The sequence below is a fragment of the Sciurus vulgaris genome (genome assembly GCF_902686455.1).
Source record: "Sciurus vulgaris genome assembly, chromosome: 14".
Lineage (NCBI taxonomy): Eukaryota > Metazoa > Chordata > Mammalia > Rodentia > Sciuridae > Sciurus > Sciurus vulgaris.
In genome coordinates this window covers 76,398,523-76,416,353 of record NC_136475.1, presented here as the reverse complement: position 1 = coordinate 76,416,353, position 17,831 = coordinate 76,398,523, and the positions used below count along the sequence as shown (strand labels likewise).

The 17,831-nt window shown below is 46.2% G+C and overlaps 1 long non-coding RNA gene across 1 annotated transcript in view; it reads right to left on the bottom strand.

Annotated features, from left to right (window-relative positions):
• LOC306644023 overlaps positions 1–17,599 on the bottom strand; it is a 50,806-nt gene extending 33,207 nt beyond the window's left edge. The window contains exon 1 of the long non-coding RNA XR_013759148.1: positions 16,915–17,599. This is a non-coding gene — a long non-coding RNA (uncharacterized lncRNA). The remainder of the gene's footprint in view (positions 1–16,914) is intronic.
• Positions 17,600–17,831: the final 232 nt, after the last annotated feature.

Sequence of the window (17,831 nt, the reverse complement as noted above, 5' to 3'; positions counted from 1 at the left end):
TAGGACACGGGACATGTGAGATCACCAGGATTCCTCACAAATATTAGAAAGGCAAAATTCTTCCTTACTTTTAGATGGAAAATGCACATAAGTAGTAAATTTAATATTTCCTTCACACAAACTAATAGAACCTCCTCCCTACTCCAGATCGGGGTTGGGTTCTCCTCTAAATGAACTGTGTCCCAGGAAGCAGTTGCGGAAGCACCACGGGGGTTGCTGCCACTCACCATTCTGCACTTGCAGCCCACTGAGCTCTCCCCACGAGGAGGGAGCAGTCAGCAGTGAAAGTCTCTGACTCTGGCTTCACCGGGCACGCCTGCGGGAATGTTCCCTGGACAGGGGAGACGGGTCACATGTCCTGTGTCTCAGCAGTTGAGAATCTCTAGCCTGGGTGGATAAACTGGCACACTATCAAAGGCAGCGGGCACCGTATTCATGTAATGGCGCATGAAGGGGCTGTGACAGGGGAAGGAGAGATGGGAAGAGGCAGAGGAGACACAGTGGGCCTTGGAGTCCAGCTTGGGAAAAGGGCTGCACTTCACTGGGAGGGAGAAAGGACAATTGGGACAGCATCTGCCTCTGCACAGAGTTGGGGGGTCAACAGGGAGTTGCGTGGGGAACATTGAGGTGGGCTGAGCTGATCAGAAGGAGCAGAAGCCAAGCCAGTTTCTACAAAGGGCCTAGGATACGCCTGCTTCTTGATAACTGTGTGCAGTGTTTTCTTGAAAGAGAATTAGGATGTTTTATTTCCTTGGTGAGAAAATCAATCTCTCTCTCTCTCTCTCTCTCTCTCTCTCTCTCTCTCTCTCTCTCTCTCTCTCTCTCTCGGTACTGGGAATTGAAACCAGGAGCACTTTACCACTGAGCAACATCCCCACATCCCCAGTCCTTTTTTATTTTGAGACAGAGTCTAAGTTGCTGAGGCTGGCCGTGAATTTGTGATCCTCCTGCCTCAGCCTCCCAAGTTGATGAGATTATAGGCGCATGCCAGAGACAGTGTCTCCCACAATGTTTTGTCTTCATGCCTTGGTTTGGGAAACAGAAGAAACTTGAAAGCCATGTTAAAGAGATGGACACGTCCAGAATGCATTTGACAGTATCTCATAGGGGTGATAGGAGAGGATTTTTAAGCAGAGGTGTGGCGTGATTAGAGCTTTTCCACAGCATTGATGGTACGATCAAATGCAGATCAAATCCCCATGGGAGCTTGTTAAAAAGGCAGATTTCTGGCACTGTCCCCCCACCCCCACCAATCTTCAGAATCTACATTTATAAGGCTACATACAGATAGCAATTTGTATTTCAACAAACTCCTTGCTGATTTTTTTCCCCTACTGTAATCACACAACTGCTGCCTCATCCACAAATGTTCTGGAACACAGTAAAATTTGAGCACATTAAAATTCAGGTCAGTTCCCAACACCTTCTCCATACTGTGTTGGAAGGCAGCCACCTCCAGAAGGCACACTCACCTTGCCCCACCCAATCCCAGCAAGAAATCTTCCTGCAGGAGCCCAAGCCAGGAACAATGGCAAAGTTGTCACCCACCTGGCCTCTCTTAAGCAACTTGTGGACTGGACACAGGCCTCTGGAGGACAGGAGGAGGCCATATCCTGTTTCCTGGAACCCAACACTTATTTAGCCTTCCAGATCCAACTCTGAATAGTCCCTCCCCTTTGTTCCTCTGCATCTTCTCCCTGCCTGGACCACTGCTTCCCTTACAGCCTCGTAATCCACGGGTACCGCATAAGCTCTTCTTTGTGTGACTTCCCTAACATCTCTGAAAGGACAGTGTTTTACTGTTGTTTTCACAGGGCGGTGGCATTGTATTGATGGACTGATGGATCCTGCCAGTACCTCTGGATCAATGCCCAAAACAAACTCAAATGCCTTGCCCTCTAAACGTGACAGCCATAAACTAAGCAGTCACTCCCACAGAGAGCCCACTTAGCTTTTCTTTTCTTTTTTTTTTAAGTTGCTGATGAACCTTTATTTTATTCATTTATTTATATGCGGTGCTGAGAATCAAACCCAGAGCCTCACACATGCTAGGCCAGTGCTCTACCACTGAGCCACAGCCCCCACCCCCACTTAGCTTTCCAAAGACCAAGCATTTTTGTGCCCACAAAACCGCAAAGGGAATAAAAAGAATTGCAAAATATTTCACCAGATAGCTTAATTTAAGATTTCATTTGTTCCTTGCCTGGAATGATTATAATTTTATTGACATAAACTATATGTAGGCCATTTTCGCCCTCTGCTGAATAAGGGTATGTTTCTAAGTCCTTTTGTCCAGCCTAGTGGAGCAGAGGCCTGTCAAGTTTCAACCCTAACAACGAACTTGGGCCAATTCATAACTCACATGGAGCAGGTGGAACAGAATGAATACATGAAGACTCTGAGTGAGGTCCCTGCTGTGACCCCACTTGGGAGTAAGGGGCACTAATGTCTTGAATGCTCTGGGGCTTTGATCCTGGCATGGTAAGTCCATGGCCCGGTCAACCGAAGCTGGGGTTGCACTGAAAGCAAAGGCGGGTTGGAGTTGAGAAGAGACGACAGGCATACCGCTGGAGAAACCAGATCAAACATGATAAGGAGCAATAGTGAGTGGATAGCAGGGGGCAGACAAGGACCCTGGAGCTAAGGAGACAATGGACAAGGCAGAGAGCAAGGAGGACCAAAGGAAATGCTTCATGATGGAGGCTTAAACCAGATGATCATGGAAGGTAGAAACGAGGTTGAAGGAACTCTAAAGAGCCAGTCTTATTTTGCTTCCTATGGAGACTTTTCTTGGAGGTGTTGCCAAAACTCTGTCCTTTATTAGCAAAGACATAGCATGCCAGTAGGGGCGAGAATTGTTAAATGAAATGTAGGATACCATGAAGCTTGAATTTCAGAGAAACAAAAGCTCATTTTAGCATAATTATATTGCAATCACTGCATAGGACATACTTATGCTAAAAAAATTATTTATTGTTTCTCCGAAATTCAATTTTCTCTGGACATCCTGCCATTCCAAATCTGTCAAACTTAGGAGGGTTAGTTAGTTAAACTTCCTCACCAAAGAAAATGTGTGAGAATCAAGCCTGACAGAAATCTTCCACCAAGCAGGAAGGTTTGGATGCAGATATCCAAATGACGTCACCCTTACAGGGTATTGAGTTTCTTGCAAAGGGAAACAATAAACCCAGGCTTAAGCTCTAAGTAAAGCATGTGGACAGTCTTCCTAGAAGAGAAAGCCAGACAAATAAGTGGGGTCAAACAAGACAGCCCAAGATCAAGAAGAGAAGGGGAGATCCAGATTCAGCCTGACTTGGTAATCAGTGGAACAGCCTCCAGAATGAGCTGGCCAGCCCAGATCCATATACCATGGCTTCCTTGCTATGCAATCCTGGGCAAGCTAGTCAATCTTCCTGATCCTCAGTTTCTCAGCTGTAAAATGGAAATTGTTTTATACTCTAACTCTTGCACATGTATCACTATGGATTCATTTTACCTTTTCTAGAATTTCATATGATGGAATTAGAATATGCATTCTTTGATGTTTGGTTGCTTTAATTTTTTTTAAAAATTTATCTGTGTTATAATTTTTGTGTTCTATTTCATTGCTGAGCAATAGTCCATTGCATGACACATCTTTTTTTTTTTTTTTTTTTTTTTTTTTGGTACTGTGGATTGACCTCAAGAGCACTTGGCCTCTGAGCCACATCCCCAGTCCTATTTTGTATTTTATTTAGAGACAGGGTCTCACTGAGTTGCTTAGTGTCTCGCCATTGCTGAGGCTAGCTTTGAACTTGCAATCCTCCTGTCTCAGCCTCCCGAGCTGCTGGGTTTACAGGCATGTGCCACTGTGCCTGGCAAATGTACCTTTACCATGTGATACAGCAATTCTATATCTGGGTATTGACACAATAGAAATGAAACACATACATACACAAAGACTGTACACAATATTGATAGCAGTTTTGTTTGCAATAGTCTAATACTGGAAGCTACCTAGATATGGGATTGCTGTATCTTATGATATGGATGCATTTAACTTTAGGATAAATTTCCAAGCTATTTATGAAGGTAGCTACCAGTTTGCATGCCCATCAGCAGTGACTGAGGGTTCCAGTCATCCTAAATCTTCACCAACACTTGTCGTTATTAGTCTTTCTAGTCTCAAAAGCATAGGTTTCATAGATTTCAAATCCCAGTTCTGCTACATGCTAAATCCATAATCATAACTAAGTCATTTTATTTTATTGAGGACATTTTTCTTCATTTTTAAAACAAGAATCATTTTCATGCAATGGAGTTTTATGTGACAAGTAAAAGATGAAAACTATGTGTTCAGTTTGTTTTTCATGTCTAATTGCATCCACATTATACCTAGTTAGTCTCAATTCCTTTGTCTGAACTTGTAACATAAGCACCCCCCTTCAAGATGTTTTTGTATCAAAAATCACCTGAAATCACGTACAGGCTGACACCATGGGCTCCCTACGGTGGCTCCCTGAATTCGGTGGAGCCATCTGGCTGCACTTCCCCCCACCCCACCCCCATTAGAAAAGAGGGAGTAACCTCCACATCAGGAGGCCCCCACATACTGGTAAATCAGAAGACTTCTGGAATTTGGAGTCACTAGAAATTTTCTTAAATTTTATATTTTCATATATAAAATGGGTCCAATAATACTTCTCCTATAGAATATTGTTGAAGATTAACATTGACAAACTGTAATTGCTACACAAGTGATAGTTTTTACTTCTACTACTAGAAAAAAAGAATATACCCAAAGATAGGGACATTAAAATTAATCAAAATAACAAATATAAATCCTTTTTTCTGGACTTTTTCAGCCCAGTTAGAGGTGATAGGTTTCCATGGCATTTGATAGTTGAGGAGGAGTCTGCATCCTGCATCTTTATTTGGCACAGGAGAGAGGAAAGAAACTAGCAGAAGCCAAGTCAGAGAGAGGCAGACAAGACATTGACCCCCAGCAACCTCTATTCAGTAGGTCTGAGCCACAGGAATACACACTGTTTCCCAAGCTTACTAACCAATTCAGGTTTGGAAACTACACTGGTAATTCTCAAAGTATGGTTCTCAAATAGTGTTAGCATCACGTGAGATCTTACCAGAAAGGCAACTCTAAGGTTCCATCCCAGATCTATTCAATTAGAGATTTTGGGAGTGGGACCCAACAATCTGCCTTCAAGAACTCTCCAGGTAATTCTGATGGATGCCCAAGTTCGAGAACCACAGGTAGACCACAGCGAACAAATGGCCATTAAAGACATTTCCAATACCAAGGGACTGAGGGCAGAGTGGGAGCAACAGAAAGGGAGCAGAGTCCAGAGAGCAAACTCAGGAGTATTGTCAGATCCAGGCCAGATGGGTATGGTCACAGACAAGGGGATAACAAATCTAAAGGGACCCCCAATCTGGCTGCCCCCACCCCACTCTGATCTCCTGCTTCCTGCTTACTTGTGCCAACGAAGTGGGCAGGTTAAATCTGGGTGGTCAGAGAAAGACTGGCATCTCCAGGCCTTGTTCCTTTTATGGCACTTTATATCCTTTTATGGTTGAAGCAGATGCCAGCCCCAGAGTACAAAACACTAAAACGAACACTACAGTGTACTAGTCTGCGATAACAAACAACTTTTAGCAAGGCACAGGAGAAAGCACTGGAAGGAAAAAAGAAAAAAAAAAACAAAAACTCAGAGATGAAGTGGTGTGGGACTACCCTTAAAAATACAGTGCTGTCTTACTCTGGTGTCTAACCCTTTCCCAACAGGATCATGATAAGGGAAAGGTCAGGGCCCAGACATGGAAACCAGAAAGTATTGCCATCAGCCCAACTGGGGACAAGTTGGACTGAGTTTCTCCAACTGCATTCCAAGAGGTGTTTTCCTGTGTACTGAGGTCAAAGAAATTTGGAAAATTCGGCTCTTGATGACTTTTACCTGGACATACCCATTGCAAACATGCTTAATCAAAGTGCTCTCCAATCTTTTATTAAAGGACTCTTTGAGTTTCATTTGATCAGGATCTCCCATCTTTACTGAGCACAGACCCTTTTTGACACTCAGAAGCATCCTACAGAACAGAGTTTTGCAGAATGTCAGTTTGAGAAACAGAGTCCTTAAAAAATTGCATCAGGTGCTTGCTTAACCGACTGCTGCAGTGTGCTGATCTGCCTGTCCCGCCCCCTGGGGCCACCCAGCCACCCTGAACATGTAAACCTCGTTCTCTCTTGGACAAGAGCTCTGAAACCAGCTTCCACTCTATGCAAGCCTCAGTTGATATCAGGCTTCTTTCTTGGTTTTCTTGGTCTGTTACCTAAATTCCTTCTCTCTTCTTTTTTTTTTTTTTTTTCTTCCAACTGTTGCCAAACATGGGTACCTGGCATTTTTTCCTCCAAAATTCTGGGGCTGAGTTCTAAGAACTCAGACTCTGAAAGTGACCTGCCTCCACCCCATCTTTCCAGACCTGACCTTGGCCTTCCAATTGGCACACTTCTGCCTGCCACTCCGTAGATCAGCTATCTCTGGTTTTGACTTCTGATCTGCTGGTTTCCAGGACCTGTGCATTTCCCACTCAGAAGCCTTCCGCCCCTCTCCTGGATGGACCTTCCCTGATCTCACTTGAATACCAACTTGGCTCTCTGAGCCCTTTTTATTTGTTTCACCTTTAGGTGTTTGTCTATAGTCCTGCACTTTTTTGGCAATAAACAATGACTAGTCACTGGTAATAAGTCTGTCAGGGCTTGGACAGTCCATGCTGGATGGTGACACTGTGTCCAAGGCAGGCAACCAGTACTGCATGTCCAATGTGGTCTAACAAACACCAACCCTAGAGGCAGGCAGACCATTTATATCCCACGCCTAGATCAGCGAACTTGACCAAGTCCCCAACCTCCTCAAGCCTCAGTTTTCCCATCTATAAAGCAAGAGTAATTACACCGTCCTGCCTACCTTAAAAGGAAGATTAAGATGAAATGAAGTTTGATGGACTCTTTGAAATTGTACATCACTATAACAATACAAGGGGTTTATTATCAGTATTTTATGGCTTAGCGTCTTTCTGCCCACATCACAGGCTCAGGATGCGGGTGTGGTGAGGTGGTTTTGCTTTATTTATTTAAAGCACAAATAAATGTCTTTCGAAGGCTGATTCTACAAACTTAAGTTACAAAGTGGCAGTGACATCCCTGGCCCTGTCTCCCATCCATCCCACTGAATTAAGAGTTGGAGTGACGTGACCTGTTCAGGCCCCTGGCTCTGGGAGGTCTGAGTTCCCCCTCTGGATGGGAGGAGCACAGTGCCCAGGGCAGGAGGGGGCTGCTCCTCTGCCCAGATCAGGTCCTCCCACCAGAATACAAGCCACAGGCCCAGGGAAGAGACTGCAGTGGATAGGGATGCAGACCCCTTAGAGACATCAGGACATAAGTGACAGCATCTGCTCTAGAGTCCAAAGGCCTAGATTTGAGTCCCAGCACTGTCATTTACTGGTTGTGAGACCTCAGACATAGAACTCAGTGTCTCTGGCCCTTATGCTTTCTTGGGATGGATAAAATGACGCCTACACCATAGATTGAGGTGATGGCACTATAAAAGTTACCAAAGCAACACATGAGCACAAGAGAGGGATAGTAGAGATGGCACTGGAGGTGACAAGGATGTGGCAGAAGTGGCAGGGGCAGCAGTGGTAGTAAGATGCTAGTGGAGACAGAGGTATCAGTAGTTGTGGATAGCTGAGGTTGGATTTCAGAACAGAATATTTGGGTCTGTCCAAAAATCACAAGAAGTAATATGAAATTTCCCAAAGTAATGTGAAATTTCCAAAATTAGAAAGGGAAACTTGAACCTCAGAGATCCCAGACCACAGCAAAGCCCCTAGCAAACTAGACCTGGGTTTCACATGCCTGTGGGGCCCTGGGGGGATTTAGGAGGGCTGTGGCCACAAGGGGTGTCCAGTGGAAGCTGCAGAGCTCAAAACTCTGCTGTGCAGGGTCCCAGGGGTCAGCAGAGGGAGGAGGGGGAATGTTGGTCTTCTTTTTCTACCCAGTCCTGGGTCCCTGGGCCACAGAGTTCAGCAGACTGCAGACAAGGTAGGGACCTTAATTTCTGAGTTCCAAACTATGATCTTCCACTCAGCAGCAAAGCAGCCTTCAGTTTTATTTATTCTTTTAATTTTTTTTGGTACTGAGGATTGAACCCAGGGGTGCTTAACTAACGAGTCACAACCCCAACCCTTTTTTATGTTTTATTTAGAGCCTCACTGAGTTGCTAAGTGCCTCGCTAAATTGCTGAGTCTGGCTTTGAACCTGTGATCCTCCTGCCTCAGCCTCCTGAGCCACCGAGATTATAGGCATGCACCACTGAACCTGGCAGCCTTTTCTAATGACCTTTCAGGTGAGATTTTGATGTGAGATTTTAACAACATCCTCAAGAAATCAACACATACACTAAAATCCAGGAGGTGCTAGTATCATGTACCAGGTCTGGGCTGAAAGCCCCTCTTTGGTCTCTTTTTCATGATTTTCAATTAAATATTTGTTCCTGGTCAATAGATATTTACTATTCACCTCCCTTGGGTGGGACATCATGCTAGCAATTAAGAGCAATCTCCCTGCATTCAGGGAGATGCCCAGAGCACTGGCCATTCATCATGACACCTTCCCCTAAAGCCTCGTCACCTTGCTGTGGAGCAGCCAAGCCCAGGGGGCCATTAGAGCTACGAGTGCTGGAAGGAGCAGAGCCAAGTTCACATCTGGCATACACTGGGGCACACTGTATGCAGAGCTGAACTGCTCAGCTGTGGCTGCCTGTCTTCCTGCTTCCTCCTCCTCCTCTCCATTCCCTCCTCTTCATCTCCCCCTCCTCCAGAATTGTCTCACCCAGAAGAGGCCTCCTGTATTCTTTCCTACCATTTCCTTTCCCCCATTTCTTCCCAAAAATTCCATGTGCATTTTACCAGTCCGTGTAGCAAAAACCAGTGGGGAGGCAATAGCTCTCAGAGTTTCTATTTCAGCCAGGGTGACAGGCACATCACGTACTCTTTACACACAGCAGTTAGGAGCATCCACAGCTTTGTAACCTCCACGCTCCCTCTTGAGTGCTCTGTAGTTCACATGCAGAGTTGGGGCAAGCCAGGCAGCTGCCCACAGGCGCCTCAATGCTGGGAGGCCTCCAGCGGCTGTGCTCCAGGAAGATTAAATGCAGCTGCAATGCTCTGCCGTGCCAGGCAGCCCTGCAGCTGGATTGCATTTCGAAGGTCAGGTACCTCCCCTTCCTCTGGTGGATTCTGTTTATAGCAGCGAACACAGCTCAAACTCCAGTGGGGACAGAGGAGAACTTGGGGCAAGCAGGGCTGTTTAAAGTACTATAATCCAAATTCATGTCCTGGTTATGAGGCAGGAATATTAGAAATGTATTCCTACGAGGGAATAAACCATCGGGTTGTCCCAAACTGGTGGCCAATTGGATGACCTGCCCAAGTGCCCAAGCTCACACCCCACCTTGGTCCCTGCAACCCAAAGCCAGAGCCAGACTTTTTGTCTGTGATCCTGTTGTGGATGAGGCTAGATCCCAGGCTTTCCTGTAATTGCAAAGGATATTGAATGACCAGACGACAGGCTTGGAGACTGAACTTGATCTCTAGGATACAGTATCCAACATAGATTCTGTCTCAGTAACAAGGAAGAAAGAAAATTGCCTCTGGCTTTCCAAATGAAAGAAGTCAAGCTGAATTCCCTCCCTCCAAGCCCACATCTCCAACCAAGCTGACGTAAATGGGATAGATGAGTGTTCACCCCAAGGCCTTCGGGTTTCGAAATAAGAGAGGGACTCCCATCTCTGGGATGTGCGCAGCCTGGGAGGAGGGGCTGGAGACAAACAAGAGGTTCAGACACCCACTCCCAGCCTTCTCTGTGCTCAGTGAGACGCTGGATCCCCTTCATCATCATTGCTGAAATACGACTTGCGGGGCATGATGAACCATTTTACAGATGAGGAACCAAGCTAAGCATGGCCAAGAGGCATTCCCAGGAAATACCCAAATTCACAGAGCAAAGCCAGCATTCAGAGCCCAGCTGACCCAATTCCAAAATGCTTTCCTCTGTAAACCTGCTGTGTTCTGAAAGCTAAGAAAACTCCAGAAACCTCCCCAGTGCAGGCAAGGGCAGGAAGGTAGGTTTGTGATTACAGTTTGGAAAATCCATGACATCGGTGGAAGCTCTCTGACTGGGAATTCGTCCCACGTTTGCCAGTGGTGGAACCGGGGCTCAGGCTCTGAGTTCCCACCTCCTGTAGGTCAGGGCACCTTTCATTGTCCTGAGCCAGTCCTGGGCAGGTGTGTGACCAGCCATGGGCACTGCAGTTGCCCTTCTGTCCTCTTCGCACTGTCCCCAGTCACCCCCTCATTCCAGGAAGCTCCTTTCTTTAAGCTGGAGCTGCTGTTTTCCTGGCTGGTCCTGCCATGAAGCCTGGCTTCTGTCTCACCCTTGCTTCTCACCAATGTCAAGAAATGGCCCTTTCTGTGTCCCACAGCTGGGTCCTGAAAAACCCACATTTGTCAATCGGATGAGGACACAGTGACTTTTTGACCATTTCCCTTGAAGTCCAACTCCACGAAAGGGTTCTCCCTCCTCTCCCAGTGCCTGCCTCTCAATCCTTATTTTGGGCCTTATCCACTGCCATGATGGCCCCGGCCCGGCCAGTCGGCTAGGCCTTCTCACTGCAGTGAGCAAGACACAGGTGCAGAGGGTCCATGCATTATTTAACACAAATGTGACACCTGCAAAACCAGACGTGAAGAAGAGAACTTTCCCTGCCTGAGAGTAAAAATGGAGTCACAGAGTTTAATCACAGAACTGGGACAATTCATGATTTCTCACCAATAACTTCATAATTTTATGACTTATTGATCTTACCAGGATACACCTAACTCAGGCATCCCCTGACCCCATGTCATGTTGGTGTCACCCTCATCTTCCTGTGGCCAGAATGACTGGAGCACAGCTATGAAACCAAAGCCTGAAAGCCCAATAAAGTGGACGGAGCAGCCACCCTCGGCAGGCCATTCTGCCCCATGCTGCTGTGGCGCACTGCTCAGGGAGGTGGGTCAGAAGCTTAAGAGGTGCCCAGGATACTGAAGTGTGCAGAACCCAACACGGCTCATTGGCCATGTTGGCTCGTGCAAGGAAGCCGTGAAGCGCTTCACCACGTAACAGGGCAGGAGCCAATACCTCGCCAACAGCAGGACTGCCTGGAATCAACACAAGAGCGGCCTAGCCCGTGTGCTAGGCGTTGACCGGTCTAGCAGGGCCTGCCTGTCCTGGCTGCTGCCTGTACCGCCCCTCTTCAGTGGCCCCTCCAGTTTCTCTACCTGCTGTCCCTTGCTGTCCATGGCTCCTCCTTATGAATGGGTTTCCCCACCTGGGAGCAGGCTGCAGAGGGAGGATACCTCAGTGGCCTCAAAGTCAGTGCTGTGACTGAACCAGGATGGGGGTCCTCAGCCTCCTACAGTCCCTGGCAGTCCAGAGAAGCCAGCAGCCCCACTCACTGCACGTTTCAACTTTCTCCTGGACCCCTTCTTGATTCTGATGCTTCTCAGAGTCCCCTGGGAAACGTGGGGAAAAAAAAAAAAATAGACTGCTGGATCCATCTGACTTAGCAGGTCTGGAGGGAGTCTAAGAATTTGCATTTCTGACAAGTTCTCAGGGATGCGAAGCTGCTGGGACTGGGACCACATTAGGAGGAGAAAACAAGAAAGAGCTGAGCAGGCTTTGAATCCTTGTGCGGCTGCCAGGACTTCTCAGTCCTGCCAAGGAGCCCAAGAAGGAAGTAGGCAGGAAAATACACAAACAGCCCTATTCTCTCGCCCAATGGAAGGCTTCATCGGCCCTGAGCAGAGGCCCGGCTGTGCTGTTGTCCCTGCACTCCTGCCTTGGGACAATCAACACTTAAATGAGACTTTTATGGCACTTTAATAACACAACATATGGTTTGGGCTCGAAGGTCAACTTTTTACTGAATTCCATGCAGCAGCAGAGGCCAGGGGCAACCTGATGGGGCAGCCCCGCCTGGGGAAGGCAGACCCTGAGTCTTCTGGTGGGGCCTCCCCCAAAGTGACTGTTTGCCCCTGAAGCTATTTGTTTACAGAGCAAAAGGAACACGGAGCTTCATGTGCTGGAGGCAAAGCAATTCAGTAGCCAAAGCTGGTTCCCACTTCCTGGGGAAGAGAACCCTGGGCTAGGAGCGAAGGACCCAGATTCCAGCCTGTTCATCTCCAGCTGGATATGTGACCTCAAGGAATCTCTCGGTATCACTCAATCTGTTGCTTCCTTCATCAAGGGAAAAAAAATTCTGCCCTGTTGAATGTGTGAAGCTATTACTAACGGCATAATGATGCTGTATGACAGTATTTGTTTTTTGTTTTAATCCAAAAACAGCTTCTTCCCTATTCTGGGACACTTTCCTGAGTCTCCACCTTCCTCTCAGAGTTTTTTCTAACAGCATCTGTTTATCAAATACTGGTTCCACCCCTTCCCTTGCCAGGCACTGCACCAAATACCAAAAATGAAGAAGCAGACAAGATTCTCCAGCCTAAAGAACTGTCAGCCCAGTGGGAATGACAATAAGTATCAAATAAGCCCAATTCAGGGGGATGTGTCCATGGGCTGATGTGCTGAGGACACACGGAAGCAGAGGGGAGGCCTATGGCAGAGAAAGCTGCTCCCTACCCAGTGTCCATTCTGTCTTCTCCCTCAGCAACTAAACCCCCAACTTTTAGTTTTTCATAGGTCCACCTAGAATAGGGATTATATTTCCTATTCCCCCCTAGCAGCTAGATGTTCTACTTCTTACCCCTTTACGTGACAATTGGCATTTGCCCTTGCTTACCCCTTCCTCCATCATGTTGGGATTATGATGTGATGGCTGGAACTCCAGATGCATTTTAAACCTTGAGGTTAATGATCTTGAAATGATCATTTAGTGAACTCCAAAGGGTCTGGATCCCTAACAGCTTTGTGGACTTCTGTACCATCCCTGGGCTATCTCCAGAATTCATTAAACCAAAGAAAGCAGACTTTTACATCATTTTAAAAACCACTATTATTTTGGGTGTACTGACACACAGCTAACTGAGCCTAATCTCAACTAATTCAAGGCCAGATTGCAAGTGGTCTGAGGACCTTGGACTTCATCTTATAGGTAATAGGAGCCATAGTTTATAAAGTTGTGGAGTAACTTTACATAGAGAGAAAAATGAAGACGAAATAGAAGAGGCCCAAGATTTAAAGAGATTTCAGGAGCCTATTTCTGTCAATAGAAATGAGGAGCTCTGATTTGGAGGGAAGTGTGGTGTGTGCAGTTTTAGATCTGTGGACTTTGAGGCAATGGAAATGCATTTGTGTTCAAACAAATTCAAAGGGAGCTGGAGATATAGAAGTAAATCTTAAAAGAGAGGTAAAATCAGAAACCAGAGATTTGAAATCAGTCATGTAAAAATAATAGTTGACAAGCTCCAGTGGTGAGCCCTTAGACCCTTACGCAAAGTGAAATAACCAGTCCCAGAAGGAAAAGTATCGTCTGATCCCACTCACGTGAAGTCCCTAGAAGTCAGAATCATAGAGGAAGAGAGCAGAACAGTAGTCAGGGGCTGAGGGCAGGGTGACTCGGGCTGCTGCTTAATGGCCACAGTCCCAGTTTTGCCAAATGAAAAGCGTTCCAGAGGTGGATGTGGTGGTCTACATGTACAGAAGACCACTGAACTGCACCTTTTAAAAGTGGCTGAGATAGCAAAAAATGCTTAACACATGAATGAATAGATAAATAAAGGAAATGTTTAGTAGTCTTTAAAAGTAGTAATAATTGAAACCCCAAAACTACCTGGTACTTCCTGGGAGAGAGAGGAAGTGAGCCAGAAGGACTCACAAGTGAGAGACAGAAGAAAGGAGCTGATCCAAAGAAGGAGAAACAGGTGGCATGACAGGTGGACAGAAAGAAGCTGAAAGAATCTGTGCCATGATCAACAAACCTTTGGAAAGCAGCAACAACAGAGCCATCGTTCAACAAACCGGCTGCATTGCTTTTCCTCTGAGCAAGCACTGGTCTCAGGTGGTGACCGTCTAAAAGGGAGTTTTCAAAGCTGGTCAAAGAAAATGTCAGGTACATGAAGATTAGGCCTACATGAAGAGCAACCAGGCATCTATTCCTTTGTCATTGCTGTCAAGGCAAATAGAAGTTCAGTGGATTAGACAAAGGGGAATGAAGAGAAGGGAAGGGGAGGAGAACAGGAAAGGCAGTGGAATGAGTCGGACATGACTCTCCCACGTTCATGTATGAATACACAACCAGGGTAACTCCACATCACGTCAACCACAAGAATGGGCAGTTACACCCCATGTATGTATATGTCCAAGTACATCCTACTGTCAAGTAGATCTAAAAAGAACAAATTTTTAAAAAAAAGTTTGCCTGCATGAACCACAGCAGAGTATCCGTCAACTCACGTGGGTTTCTTAGCCAAACTGGAAAGTCAGCAACGTGGAATAAAAAACACTTACAGCATGCTGGGCAAAATACCAAGTCAGGGGAAGGTAAAAGATGATCCCAGAGAGCAGAGAGTTCACAAAAGAACAAACAGCTTGCTCCACTTCAGCTTCACTTGGGGAGGTGACGTGCACCTCATGACACATTCTATGATCACATTAAGACTAACTGAGGCATGTGAACAAAGATCCTGGCTCAATGTCTGGGGACAGAATTCCTCTTAGGGACAAAACCGTTTTCCCACAGCTAAGTACTTTTAGAACCCTGGAGATGTAAGACTAGAAAGCTCGGCTCCCAAAAAGCAAGCTAGCAGAAGAGAACGTGAAATGGAGCCACACCAGCCCAGGAAGAGAGAACAGAGGAGGCTGGCAGACTGCAGGGGTGCTGATGACTTCTGAGGAAAGGAGCTTCTTACGGGTCACTGTGTATGACTCTAATAAAAACATGTGTCTCTGTCTCCTGATACAGTAGGGAGGTTTGGGCAAAAAATTAAGGAACAAGTACAAATTCTGGGTTGGCACAATACCAAGGTAGCCATAAATAGAGAGGCTCTGGGCAGGTACAGAGAACAAGAGCTGGCGGGAGAAAGAAAATTGGAACCAGCAGCAACCCCCCCCCACCACCACCACCAGGAAGTCCCTAGTCAACATCCGGGTAGGTTACTGCCATGGCCTGAATATTCCCTTCAAAACCCAGGTGGAAATTGAACTGCCAGTGTTAAGAGGTGGAGCCTTTAAGAGGTGATTAGGCCCTCATGAATTGCTGCTGTTATGGAGGGAGTAGGCTAGTTATCATGGGAGTGGGCTTCTGAATAAAAGGACGAGTTTGGCCCCATTTCCTCTCTGTCTCACACATGCTCACTTGCCCTTCTGCCATGTTACGATGCAGCACAAAGGCCCTTGCAGAGCCAGTACCAAGCTCCTAGACTTCCCAGCCTCTAGAAACATGAGCCAAATAAGCTTAAGCTTCTATTGTTTATAAATTATCCAGTCTTTGGTATCTTCTTATAGTGGGGGTTGTGGGGGAAGACTAAGGCAACTACCATAAAGAATCAACTTAGCTGTGCTGGAGTTATTACAATAGCAATTAATCTTTTTAGCAATATACCACTATCATAGTCCTATCTCCCACAATCCTACACAACAAGTTGTAGGGGAATGATCCACAACGTCTAGAGAACCAAGAGAGCAAAGAAAAAGATAACTAAGGAAAGGTCATCAGGTTTGAAAAATGGCAAGTCATTGATGATATTGGAAGGGGAATTCTTAGCAGGAATGGGGCCAGGGTTGCTTCGTGCAGTGGTGCAGACTGTGCACTGCAAAAGGCAATATATCTACCGGGTTCCACACCCTTCCTAGTTATCAGAGATTGGATGCTTATGACAATTTTCCAGCCAAAGGGTAAGAAAGTGTCTTAAGGAATGGGGCCTTTTCTTAATTGGCACAAAGGTAGCTGATGGGCTAGCAGCAACCTTGATAAGGAAAGAAATCACAAGGCAGGAAGGCTATGAATGAGAGGCTAAGAAAGAAACTTAAGCTGTATATTTGGAGCTCCAATATGGGGGTATATATTATTTATCTTTTGCTGCATTACAAATTACTGAAAAATTAACAGCTAAAATAACAAACATTTATTATCTATCAGCTCTGTGGGTCGAGCCCAGACACAGTTTAGCTGAGTGAACCTGACTCAGAGTTTCTCATGCAGCTGCAGTCATCTCAAAACTCAACAGGGCTAAAGGATCCACTCCCAAGCCTTCTCAAAGGGAGCTGGCAGGCTTCCATCCCACACAAGCTATTGGGTTGAGGACTCGGTTCCTGACCACACCTTGAGGGCCTCTCCATAGACTTTCTCACAACACGGCAGTTTGTGCCAGCCCCACAGGATGAGGGATTCAAGAAAGAGAAAGAGAGAGGAGGGGAGGGCACTGAAGAAGAGGAGGAGTGAATGCCCAATGCAGAAGCCACAGTCTTTTTATAACCTAATCTCTGAAGTGACATCCCATCCCTTTTGCTGCATTCTATTTGTTGAAAGAGCTGAGGGGAGGAATGACACAGGTCTATGAATGCTGGGACTTGGGGTCGTCTTAAATTTGCCTATCAGGATGTAAAGGCTGAGCCACTCTTTCAGAAGGCAAAATTTTTCTCTCATCCTTGGGGTGAAATGATCAAGATACAAAAAGAATTCAGGAAAAGGTCTAGGCTCACTTTAAACAAGAACCAGAATATGTTTCAGTGAGTAACATGGCAACTGAGTTGAGCAGATGACAGAAACAATGGCCATTGGCTGACACTCAGCAGGAATCTGGTCATCGGCTTCATAAGGTTTTATTTAGCTTTGGTGTCCCAAGCAAGTTGCCCGCACCTACCTTACTGGGTATGAAGAAAGTTCACAAATGCCAACCACAGGTTTCTAATCCAGAATGAACAACCCATGTAAAAATCCAAAGAGGCGTTCAAGGAAAACAAAGAGCTTCACAGGCAGGCTCTGCTTCTGTTTCCTGTGTGGGCAGAACCTTTTATGCTGAGGTGGGGAGGTAAGAACACTCTCCAGATCAGCCAGTAACAGGCAGAACCTGTTTCCGGCACCTCAGGGTTCTTCAGGACTGGACAAGGGGCTGGGTTGGAGTCTGCACACTATTCCCAGATATGTGAGTTCTCGGTGGAAGATTGCCCCCACTCCCACCTATCTCACCCACTATGACTTCTGCACTTTCTCCCACGCTTCTTGAACACAGAGAAGCGCCAGGATGAACAAGAGGTGTTTTCAATGTGGAACATACTATTAGACCATAGACAACTTCTCTGGATTCTTCTAAAGGATCCTGGAATTTCTGAACCATGTTGAGTTGATTCAACTTCATAAATATTTATTGAAGCCCTGTTAGGATGATGGGTCAGCTCCAGACCATGGGTTGCCTCAGAGGCCAGGCAGACAGAACAAGATGAACCAAACTTCTGGGCATAGAGGCAGGATGTTGCCTTGCCTGAGGTTGCAGCTGGGAGGCAGTTCAACCAGGAAGAGATGGTAGGTACTATGAACCCAAATTTCAACCTAAAACTAACATGAAATCAGAGCAAAGATGCATGTAAGACTTAGAACCTGAGTAAGAGAGCCAAAGCTAATGCTCAGCAGTTTCAAGTGAACAGGAAAGACAGTGCTCAGTGCTGACCAGATAGTCGAGGCCAGAAGCCAGCTTGCATCCCTGAGAGCAGGGGTTATGTCTGGCTCATTTAGGATCCTATCCGCAGTCCCTGGCACAGTGATAAATTTAGGTGCTTAAGC